The following is a 10,158-nucleotide window of genomic DNA, read 5'->3' on the forward strand; positions in this document are numbered from 1 at the left end:
AATCTGGAGAGGTAGAGCAAATAAAAGACATTCTTCCAGTCCAAAATGCCACAAAAGGTCAGAAAGAGAAGAGAGGGGAGGAGAGGAGGAGGACAAGGAGAATGAAGAGGTGAAAATCTTTTTTTCTTAATTGCCAAAGAAGTTCAAAACCTCACCGAACAAAGTAATTCCTTAAAAACTAGAACTGGTCAAGCTAATGACTCCCAACAGATATCAAGAAACAATAAAGCAAAATCAAAAGAATGAACAATATAGAAAAAAAAAAAAGGGAAATCATTGGGAAAACAACTGACTTAGAAAATAGATCAAAAAGAGATAATTTAAGAATTATTAGATTGCCTGAAAGCCATAATTAAAAAGAAACAACTTAGATTTCCTCTTTCAAGAAATTATCAAGGACAATTGCCCCAATATCTTAGAATGGAAGGGTAAAATACAAATATGGAATGGCTAGATAAGTTATGGTATATGAATGTAATGCAATATTATTGTTCTATAAGAAATGATGAGCAGGTTTCTTTAAGAAAATCCTGGAAAGACTTACATGAACTGATAATAAGTGAAGTGAGCAGAACCAAGAGAACACTATACACAGCAACAACTAAGTTATGTGACAGACTTGGCTCTTTTCAACAATGAGGTGATTCAAGGCAATTCCAGTAGACTTGTAATAGAAAGAGCTATCGGCAACTAGAGACAGAACTGTGGAGACTGAATATGGATCAAAGCATAGTATTTTCACCTTGGTTTTTTTTGCTGTTTTCTTACCTTTTTTTTCTTTCACCTCTTCTTCACTTACTTCCCAATTAATTTGCCCAATTATCTGTAAACAGAAATGACCTTGAACCTTCCCAAAAAGATCAGGAGTGAAGCAAGGCTGTCTATCACCACTATTATTCAATATTGTATTAGAAATGCTAACTATTTTCTTCTACAAAATGATTAAAATGGAAATATGCTTTACATGATTCCACATGTATAACCTTTATCAGATTGCCTACCTCCTCAGTAGGGGGGAGGGGGGGACCAGGGGGGGGGGGGAGAAGAAGAGGGAGAGGGGGAGAAGGTAAGAAAGAGAAGAAAGGAATTTGGAACTTAAATTTAAAAAAAATGTTAAAAATTGTTTTTACCTACAATTAGGGGAGAAATATTGTTTTTAATTTTTAAATATTTAACAAAAAAAGAAAGAAAAAGAAAAATGTTACCTATACTAATAAAACAATGGTGACTTTCTCCTTGTCAGAAAGTAGGAACTAGTTGGTACTAGGCCTGGAGTAATGAAGACCTGAGTTCAAATCCAGTCTTAGATACTTACTGAGTATGACCTCGGCAAGTCATTTAACTTCTGCCATAGTTTCCTCAACTGTAAAACAGGAGTAATAGCACCTACCTTCCAATGTTGTTGTGAAGATCAAATGAGATATCTGTAAAGTGCTTAACACAAAACTCAGTACATTAGGCACTTAATACATGCTTAGTCCCCTTTACCTCAAGGATAACTTGTGCCTTTGATTCACTTCTTACTTATTTCCTCTGGTACTTTGTTTTTTTGTTTTTTTGTTTTTTTTAATCTTCAATTTCTGTTTATCCACTGAATCCTTCCCTGTTGTGTCCTCCATTAGAATATAAGCTCGTCCTTAATTCATTTCAATAATGAGGTGATTCAAGGCAATTCCCTTAGACTTGTGATGGAAAGTAGCATCCACATCCAGAAACTAGTGAGACTGAATGTAGATCACAGAATAGTATTTTCACCTTGTTGTTGTCTGTTTTTTTTCTTTCTTTTTCCCCCTGTTGATCTGATTTTTCTTGTGCAGCATGATAAATATAGAAATATGATTAAAGAATTGCTCATGTTTAACCCATATCAGATTGCTAGCTGTCTGAGAGAAGGGAGAAAAATTTGTCTGAGAGAGGAGGAGAAAAATTTGGAACACAAGGTTTTTGCAAGATGAATGTTGAAAACTATATCTTTGCATATATTTGAGAAAATAAAATATTATTTTTAAAAAAGAAAATGTAAGCTCCTCAAGCTTAAGAGCTACCTTCATTAATTCATGTTTAATTCATGTGTCCCTAGTGTTTTGTTCAATGACTTGTACATATTAAGCATTTGATAAATGTTTTTTTTTTTTTCATTTTTTCATGGTTGGTCCTTGTATACATCTATGCCTGGTGGGTGAAGAAAAAAGAACTGGTGACTGAACCATGAAAAGTCACCACTTTGTTGACCATAAGAAGAAATAAGAAATGGGTCCAGTCTCTTTTGAACCTCTTTGTTGAAACACAGCCAATACTAGCTTACCCTTGGATTTCCCCTGAGGTAGAAGAATAAAAAGAGTTGGAGGAAGAGGAAGAGAACATTTTTCTCCTTTCCCCCTGCCTCTTTACATTTCCTAAAATGCAACAGAAATTTGGAAGCAGCTCTACATGTCAGCAGATTCTGAGTTTAGTTTCAATGTTGGCACAAAATGAAATAACCAAAAGTCAATAAGTCTAGAAAAGGAAGCTTCATATACCTTAATACAGCAAAGGATATAGTGGACATAGATATAGCTTACCTCATCTTCATATGGAAACTCATCTAGTCATCAGGGCAGGATATAATGAAGGACAGAGTGACTCCCAGTCTTCAGAAATTCACCAATTTCTGACAGTCAAGTCAGAAGGAACTTGACTGCTCTCAACTATCCAAGACTGGAACTCCGTACATGTTTAGAACATCAGAAAGCACCAGGAAGTTGTATCAAGAAGCAGGGTCAATTAGTTTTAAGATATTTTTGCCTCTTTTCAAGGAGAACTAATCCCTAAGAATTAGGAAAGGAATAGGGACCTTGTGCATGGAGGCAGAGAAGCTGCATCAGGGAAATGCTGATAAATATTAGTCCTATCACAAGGAATAATAAGAGATCACAGAAGCATAGATTTAGAACAAAAAAGGAATTTTCAAAGGCATCTACCCAATGCCATTTTATAAATGAGGAACTTGATGCTCCCAGATAGGAACTAACTTGGCCAAAGATAAATCATGAGAATTGGAAATTTTAAATTCTGGTAGTAAACTTAGGGGTTTTAAAAGTTAGGAATCCTTGAGTCTATTGCTGGTTACCTAGCAGGTAGGGATTTCTATAACAATTTTCTGGAATGGAAGGATATAAGGCTTGCCAAGAGAAAATTGTCTCTATCTCTTTAGAGAATAAGGAGATACCATTTCACATTTTAAAGAAAGCAACATTTGCAGAGACTAAATTACTTGTAGCTTAGTTGGAATATTCATTTATCTCTCTTTAAATTGATACCTGACTTATTACCTTATTCCAATCCAATCAAGGAAGAGCCTTTTAGGATTTAGATCTGAAATTTCATTGATATATATGGAACCCTCAAATAATGTAATTATGTCTACCAATGCAGTTTGGCACTTCCTCTTTCCCTTAAATAACACATTCAGTTGCTTAGAGTGTTCAGACTTTAAATAATAACTCTTCCAAGGTCACACAGCAATTATGTGGCAGAAGTGAATGAATTCAGATCTTTCTGTTTCTAAGGTCAGTTCTCTATCTAAAATACCATGCTGTCTCACTTGATATCTCCTCATAAATTACTAAAATTATGTTACTCTTGTTGATTATTCAACTAGCTCTAGCCCAGTTTATTTAGTATAATTAAATAAACCAAAGAAATCTCTTCTCCCATAAGTTTCACTTATCACTGCCTATATCACTCACCCAGTCTTACAGGATTAAATAACATGTTACTGACTATATAATTAACTAATTATGTAACAATGTCAGCAAAAATAATGCCAAGACAAATTTAAATATTTCAGCAATGTATCATCGTGGAAAAGGTCACAACTCAAGGTATCTCTGGCCTTCAAATTCTTCTACTCTATTCTGGAAACATAGTCCCACCATCAATCTCTCTGAGGACAGCAGTAAAAGTCTTCTCAAGAATTTTCCTCATAACTTATTTTCACAGGATAAAAAAGATGACCTAATCTCTCAGGAAAGTTCTCTCCCGTTTCTCTTCAGTCATGACAAATAACAGAATGTTACTCCCAGAATGACAGTTAAACCCACAATGGTTAAAGTGTAACACTTCAAGATCCCATTCTTTTTAAAATATATACATGCAGTAAGAATCTACAATTTCTGTGGGAGGAACTCTTTAAATTAGGATTACATTAAATATTTGTCAACCAGAGTGTCACCTTTCTGAAGCTATTCCCAACACAAATTGGATGGTTAGGTGCCCCATCATTAGATAATCCCATATGGATACTTCTAAAACTAAGTTCATTAGTGCATTCATTTTAAGAGTCTGTCAGTTGACACAATTAACAAAAGAATTTACTAAAATGGCATGGTATGGAGTAGTAATATGGAGTAAAAGAACATTTCCTTCATAAACTTGGAGTGTACTTTCCCACAGATACATGTAGTGTCATGGGAATGGTGAACAAACAGAGAGAACAATAGTGGAGAGAGAACATAAATAAAGAATACATGAAATGAGAGCAACTCACACCTCCAGGACTGTAGGATATCAATGTTTTTTCTCTTTTCTTAATGTTTTTCTGCAGCTCTCCCTATAACTGCATCGATCAATTGGACTCCCTGAACTTATTCTTTTCTGAAGTTGTACTCTTTGACTGCCAAGCCTAACTTTCTCCCAAATTGCTCTCTGATGAACACAGTGTCTCTTATTTGTCAAGTTGATCTGCTACAGAACCTAAGAGTAGGACAGAGAAAATCCTCTACCTCCTCTGTATTATTGACAAAGCACAAGGAAAACTGCAAACTCCTAGAAAATCTGCCTATTCCCATTGCCTCCACCTCTCTACCTCCTATAAATCTCATACTTGCTTGCAAACTAGTTTGTGACTTGGAGAGTCATCTAAAACTGCTTTCTTCAAAATCATCACTGATAAATTCAAATCCCACTCAGATATTTGCTTAGCTTTGTGATGCGGAGCATATTGCTTAACTTTTCTGAGCCTCAGTTTCCTCATCTGTAAAAAAGTCATAATAAACAATAACTTTCTCACAGTTATTGTGAGGAACCTATTGTCTCCAACTTTTTAATTTAACTATAATCAAAAAGTAGAAAATGTTTTCCTAATTACTCCTTCCTTGGTCAACTTTTGTGACACCATTTCTTCAACTTTCTTCTTTCTACCTGACCTTACTCTTCAGTGCCTTTTGCAGGATCAGTATCAGTATTCTCTGCCTAAATATGGCTACACTCCAAACCATTTTCCTTCTCTCTACTTTCTCTTAGTGATCTCATTGGCTCCCTGGATTTCAAATTTTCTTAGTGATCTCATTGGCTCCCTGGATTTCAAATTTTATCTCCTTACAGATAATTCTCAAATCTCCATGTATCAAGGCCTTACTTCTCTCCCAAACTTAACTTTCATGTCACCAGTTGCCTGCAGGGCACTTAGAGGTGAATATCTCATAAGCATCTCAAATTCCACATGTCCAAAAACAAAGCTTATTTTCTTTCCCTCAATACTTGTGCTTTCCCCTTAATTTCCCTCCTCCTATTACAGACTAACACTCTTGCAAACATTCAGATTCAAAACTTCTAACTCATCTTCTACTTCTCCCTCACCCTTCTAATCAAATCGGTTGCCAGATTTTGTCAACTCCCCATCACATCATGTTTCATCAAATCATCTTCAGTTCATATCCATCAGCTGCCTCATTATTTCTCTCAACTTCTGAAACAGACTCCTCCAAGCTCTCCCTTCTCCAATCTGCCTTCCACATAGCTTCCAAATTGGTATTTCTCAAGCACAGACCCAATCAAGTCACTCTCCTTGAAAATTTTCTCTACTGCCTCCAAGAAATCTAATCCTTTGGATGGCAATTTAGCCAGTCACAATCTGTGTCCCTTCTCCCTTTCCATACTAACTCACTCCCCCTCACATTATATTTTTCAGATAAAGTGGCCTTTCTGCTGTGTCACAAACTATAAACGTTTCATCTCTCCACCCCCACCCCCATTAGTGACATTGGCTGTCCTTACTGTCCAAAATGGGGTTCCTTGTCATTTCCACTTCTTGTATCCCTGGACTCTGGCCTTCACTCCATTTAACCCCTCCCCCATTACTTTGTGTATAAATTCAATGTATGAATCAATGACAGTTTGTTAAACATCTGTCATTTGTCAGATGCTGTTCTGGGGGGAGGGACAGGATTTTGGATCCTTCCATTAGAAAGCATATCTCTTGAATTTTTGTGTTTTCCGTCTGCCATCTATTACCTTTTATAGACCAAAGTATTAACCAGCGCTTACATAAGTAAATTGAAAGAATTTGAAATTTTGGAGTAGGGAGTTCAGATTCCTAAACTGTTATATACAACTTATCCTCTTTGGTAACGTATTCAGTATCTTTGACCTCAGTTTCCCCTTTCTGTCAAAATGAAGGGGGAATGGTGCTACTGAACCAGATGACTTCCAGATTCCCAATTCTGAATCTTCTGATTTTAAAGAAGGGATGGAGGTAAAAATAGGAGATGAGATGCATTCTTGTCCAAGAGTTGGGAACATGCTACGTATACAGCTAAACTCTCAACGCCTTGCCAGATTTGAGAGCGATATTATACTACATCTCCCTTCAGTTCCTATGCGTTCTATTACTACATTTGGGTACCCTCCCCCACCCCAGTCATTATCAACCACATTTTGGAAAACGAGAAATTCAGACAGGAAGCTCTGACTCTGCCTCCGCCTACTTCCTCAAAACCACCACGCAAACACCCTATAGATATCGGGCTGCTGACGTAGCTTTCATCACATGTTCTCGGTACATTACAGTCTCTTAATGTACTTGCTCCCCCCCACCAAAAAAAATTAAAAAATTCAAACTGTAAGAAATAGCCAATAAGGGAGAAGGTGGTAAGTGGTAGGAGGAAGAGAGAGACGCGTAGGGAGGAGTAACTTGGAGAGGGGAAGGCTAAAACGCGGCCACAGAATTAGGGGTTTTTTTTCTTATATTGCAAAGACTGAGAAAAGCTTCAACCCAGGTTGCAACGTCTCTCAAATCCACCTTAAATCTGAAAATGTACGCCGCGCCGGGGGTCACTGAAATCAACCAATGCCGATCGAGTTCACTTGCACCACCGTGGTACGGGGAAGGAGGACCGAGAAAAATAAATAACCACACCCCCCCCTTTCCCTCCTCCCTACTCTAAGCACCAGCACCCCACCCCGCCTAGGGGAAAAAAATCGTTTTGTAAGCAAAAAAAAAAAAAAAAAAAAAAAAAAATCTTTTGCAAAACACCCAAAGACGACTTGGTTTCTGAAAGGCTTTTGTTTTGTTTTGTTTTGTTTTAAGGAAAAGAAGGACTCATCCCCAACCCAGCGCCATGATACTTGCTACACTTTCCCGAGGTGGAGAGGTTACAATGATGCAATCCTTGGGTGCGCTCGCTCGGAGTTGTTTTTCCTCTGTTTTTTTATTTGCATTTCTTTTTGAGACCCGTGGGAAGACTTCGAACCTCCGTCGACTTTTTTTGCACATTTTAATTGCTACGTGTACACGTTTGTGTACACACACATTAATGTATAGGGACATGTACATTGACGTACACATATATGAACGTCCCCTCTCACTAGCGGGTTTGCTCAGAGATCCCAGGGCCACTAGTCTTCCCTCTGGCACTTGTGTGGCATCTGTGAAAAGGGCCTTACCCGATCACCACAGTGACCCCTAGGATCCTCGGGACCCGGAGGAGAGGGGTTCTTTGTTTCCCCCACTCCTCTGAGATAGTTTTCTTTTTGTTGCCAGTTGGCCTGAGACAGGGCGTGGCTCAGGTGGATCATACGGCTGCTTTAATTTTGTTTAAATCCATTCTTTTCAAAGCTTAATTGTTCATCCTGAAAATTTATTTTTTATCTTTTAAGATACAGGCTGCAAATAAAAAGCAGGAACAACTATGCAAAGAAGACTTCCCTGGGTTGTCCTGAATGTTAATTTCTGGGAGGGTTAAACTGTGGGTGCATCCTGATTAGGGAAGACATTCGCCTCCCTAGTGCCCCCCACCCTACCCCACCCCCACCCCCAGTCATGGTTTCCTCTCAACTTTTTTCCCCAGACCCACTCCAACTCTGACTTTTCACGCTCCCCGATCTCTTTCCGTGGGGCTCTGTACCAAATAATCGTTTCTTTTCCAGTCTGGGAGCGGCGTCTTCTCCCCGTGTCCTCTTACGAGCTGGGCGAGCTTTAAATCCTTTCGAAATGCGCGGGCTAAGGATCATTGGAGCCCGGGATGAGGGGTGGGAGTAAGCAGCTTGCCCTAGAAGATCGGTTCTTTCTTAGAGATTCTCTCTCCCCATTTTCTCTGCATAACCTCGGGTGGGGAGTCGAGGAAGGAAATTTTTGCTTTTAGGTTCGGGCCATCAAAGTTGCATTTTGTTTCTTTCTTCTATCCAGAGAAGAACTGAACAGAGAATGTTTCTCTAAGAGAAAAAAATATAAGCCCCTAAAGTATTTACAGACGACGGCCTTTCTAATTGTGGCAGGGCTCTCCTTCCAGACCTAAGTCCCTGGAAGCAATAAAGTCTCAGGGGTGAGAGAGGCTAGGGTTCGAGATGGACACCAGGCCAGTTGACTGGAGGGGCGCTCAGCTAAAAGAGTGGTTTTCTGTTGTCACCCGCCCAGTCAATTTGCCGCAGCTACTACTTTCCATAGGCAGTCCTCCGTACCTTAAAGATGGCCAGTTAGAAAAGCCGGATTCAGTAGTGACCAGTTTCGCTGTAGAGAAAGGAAAGATGTCAGCCACCACTGACCCGAGCGGTGTCCGCAGCGGGCTCCCGGGAGGTCGCTCGCGGGTTACTACTGCAGCCCCGGGAAAAGCAACCGACAGTTAGCCGGCCCGGCGATTTTAAATTCGAATTCTTGGTACAGGCGCGCAAAGGGGGAAGCAGCTGTAGTTGCTCTTGGCGCTATTTAAATTTGACTGGAACATCTAGCACCCATTTTCCTTCCTTCCATCACCCCAAATCTTCGAGTTATCTAGCTTGTCTTGACGAAAGAACTTTGATACTTAGGACAGCACTGCAAACTCCTCGCCCCTTCCTTTCTCCCGCCACCACTTCACCAAAAAGCTGGTAGAATTTTCTAAAACCTTCCAAGTTGAGAGTTAGAAATTCTTGGATAAGCCGGCTTTTATTTATTTTATTTAAGTGGAGGCAAGAGGTTTGAAGCATATTGCGGGATTTCTCAGCAAAATAAGGTACATAAAATATAAATATCAATTTGTATGAGTTGATAATCAACTTTTAGGCTAAAGTTTAAATTGTGGTTTAAAATAATTTTTGCTTACTTTGAAGAGTGTAATGCTAAATTTAAATATAATTTATTTCGTATGGGAAATGATGTTTTACATTTTTCAGTTGTATTTGAATTAAGATTTTAAAATTCCTAAGTGCATATATGTAAATGTATATATTATATAAATTAAAGGATTTTTCTTTCCAATAAAAAAGTTGATTATCTCAGGAGTCAATCCACTGTGTGATCCGTTGATCCATTTATGTTAGAAGCAGGCAATGGTGTTTTCTCTCAGGCCTCATCAGTTCACCTAAATGGAATTTCATTTTAATTATGTTACAAGATTCTGAGTTTTGGAAAGAGTACAGCATATTTTTCAAGTTCTTAATTGCCACTAGCTAGAGGTGATTGTAGACAAATTATTGCAACTCTCTGAGCCTCAGTTTTTTCATTTATAGAATGACATTGTTGGACTAGATATTCTCTCAAAGGGCTTTTCCAGTCCTAAAATGCTTTGGTGTATTTATTATACAATGATTTAGTTATCAACAAATAATGTGCAGAATTCTTAGCTAATTTAAAGAATAAGAATCTTGTCCCAGTTCAGAAAACCTCAGTACTTATATTCATTTATTACCTTTTCTGTGCTCAGCACTGAATTGTGTACTATAAAGAACAGAGGTTATCTCATATTTGTTTAAAATAAGGAAAAGAGATGGATTCTCGAGTGGAGGAGATATTGTGGAACTTGAACTGGGCCTTGAAGTATGATTAGGATCTGGTCAGAAGAGAAAGGGGGGCAGAGAATGAATAAATTATTACATTGTCAAATTGTATCAAAATTAAGGATAAAAAGCCAGATTCTTCCAAGA

General features: G+C 38.3%; 1 long non-coding RNA gene across 1 annotated transcript; it reads right to left on the reverse strand.

The window, feature by feature from the left end:
- Positions 1 to 7,435: 7,435 nt before the first annotated feature.
- LOC127564881 (uncharacterized) lies at positions 7,436 to 9,479 on the reverse strand. Its single transcript, XR_007954381.1, has 2 exons — positions 8,719 to 9,479; positions 7,436 to 8,472 (listed from the first exon to the last, which is right to left on the reverse strand). It is a non-coding gene; the product is annotated as an uncharacterized LOC127564881 (long non-coding RNA).
- Between the last annotated feature and the right edge of the window lie 679 nt (positions 9,480 to 10,158).

The sequence above is a fragment of the Antechinus flavipes genome, chromosome 5 (assembly GCF_016432865.1).
Source record: "Antechinus flavipes isolate AdamAnt ecotype Samford, QLD, Australia chromosome 5, AdamAnt_v2, whole genome shotgun sequence".
Taxonomy (NCBI): Eukaryota; Metazoa; Chordata; class Mammalia; order Dasyuromorphia; family Dasyuridae; genus Antechinus; species Antechinus flavipes.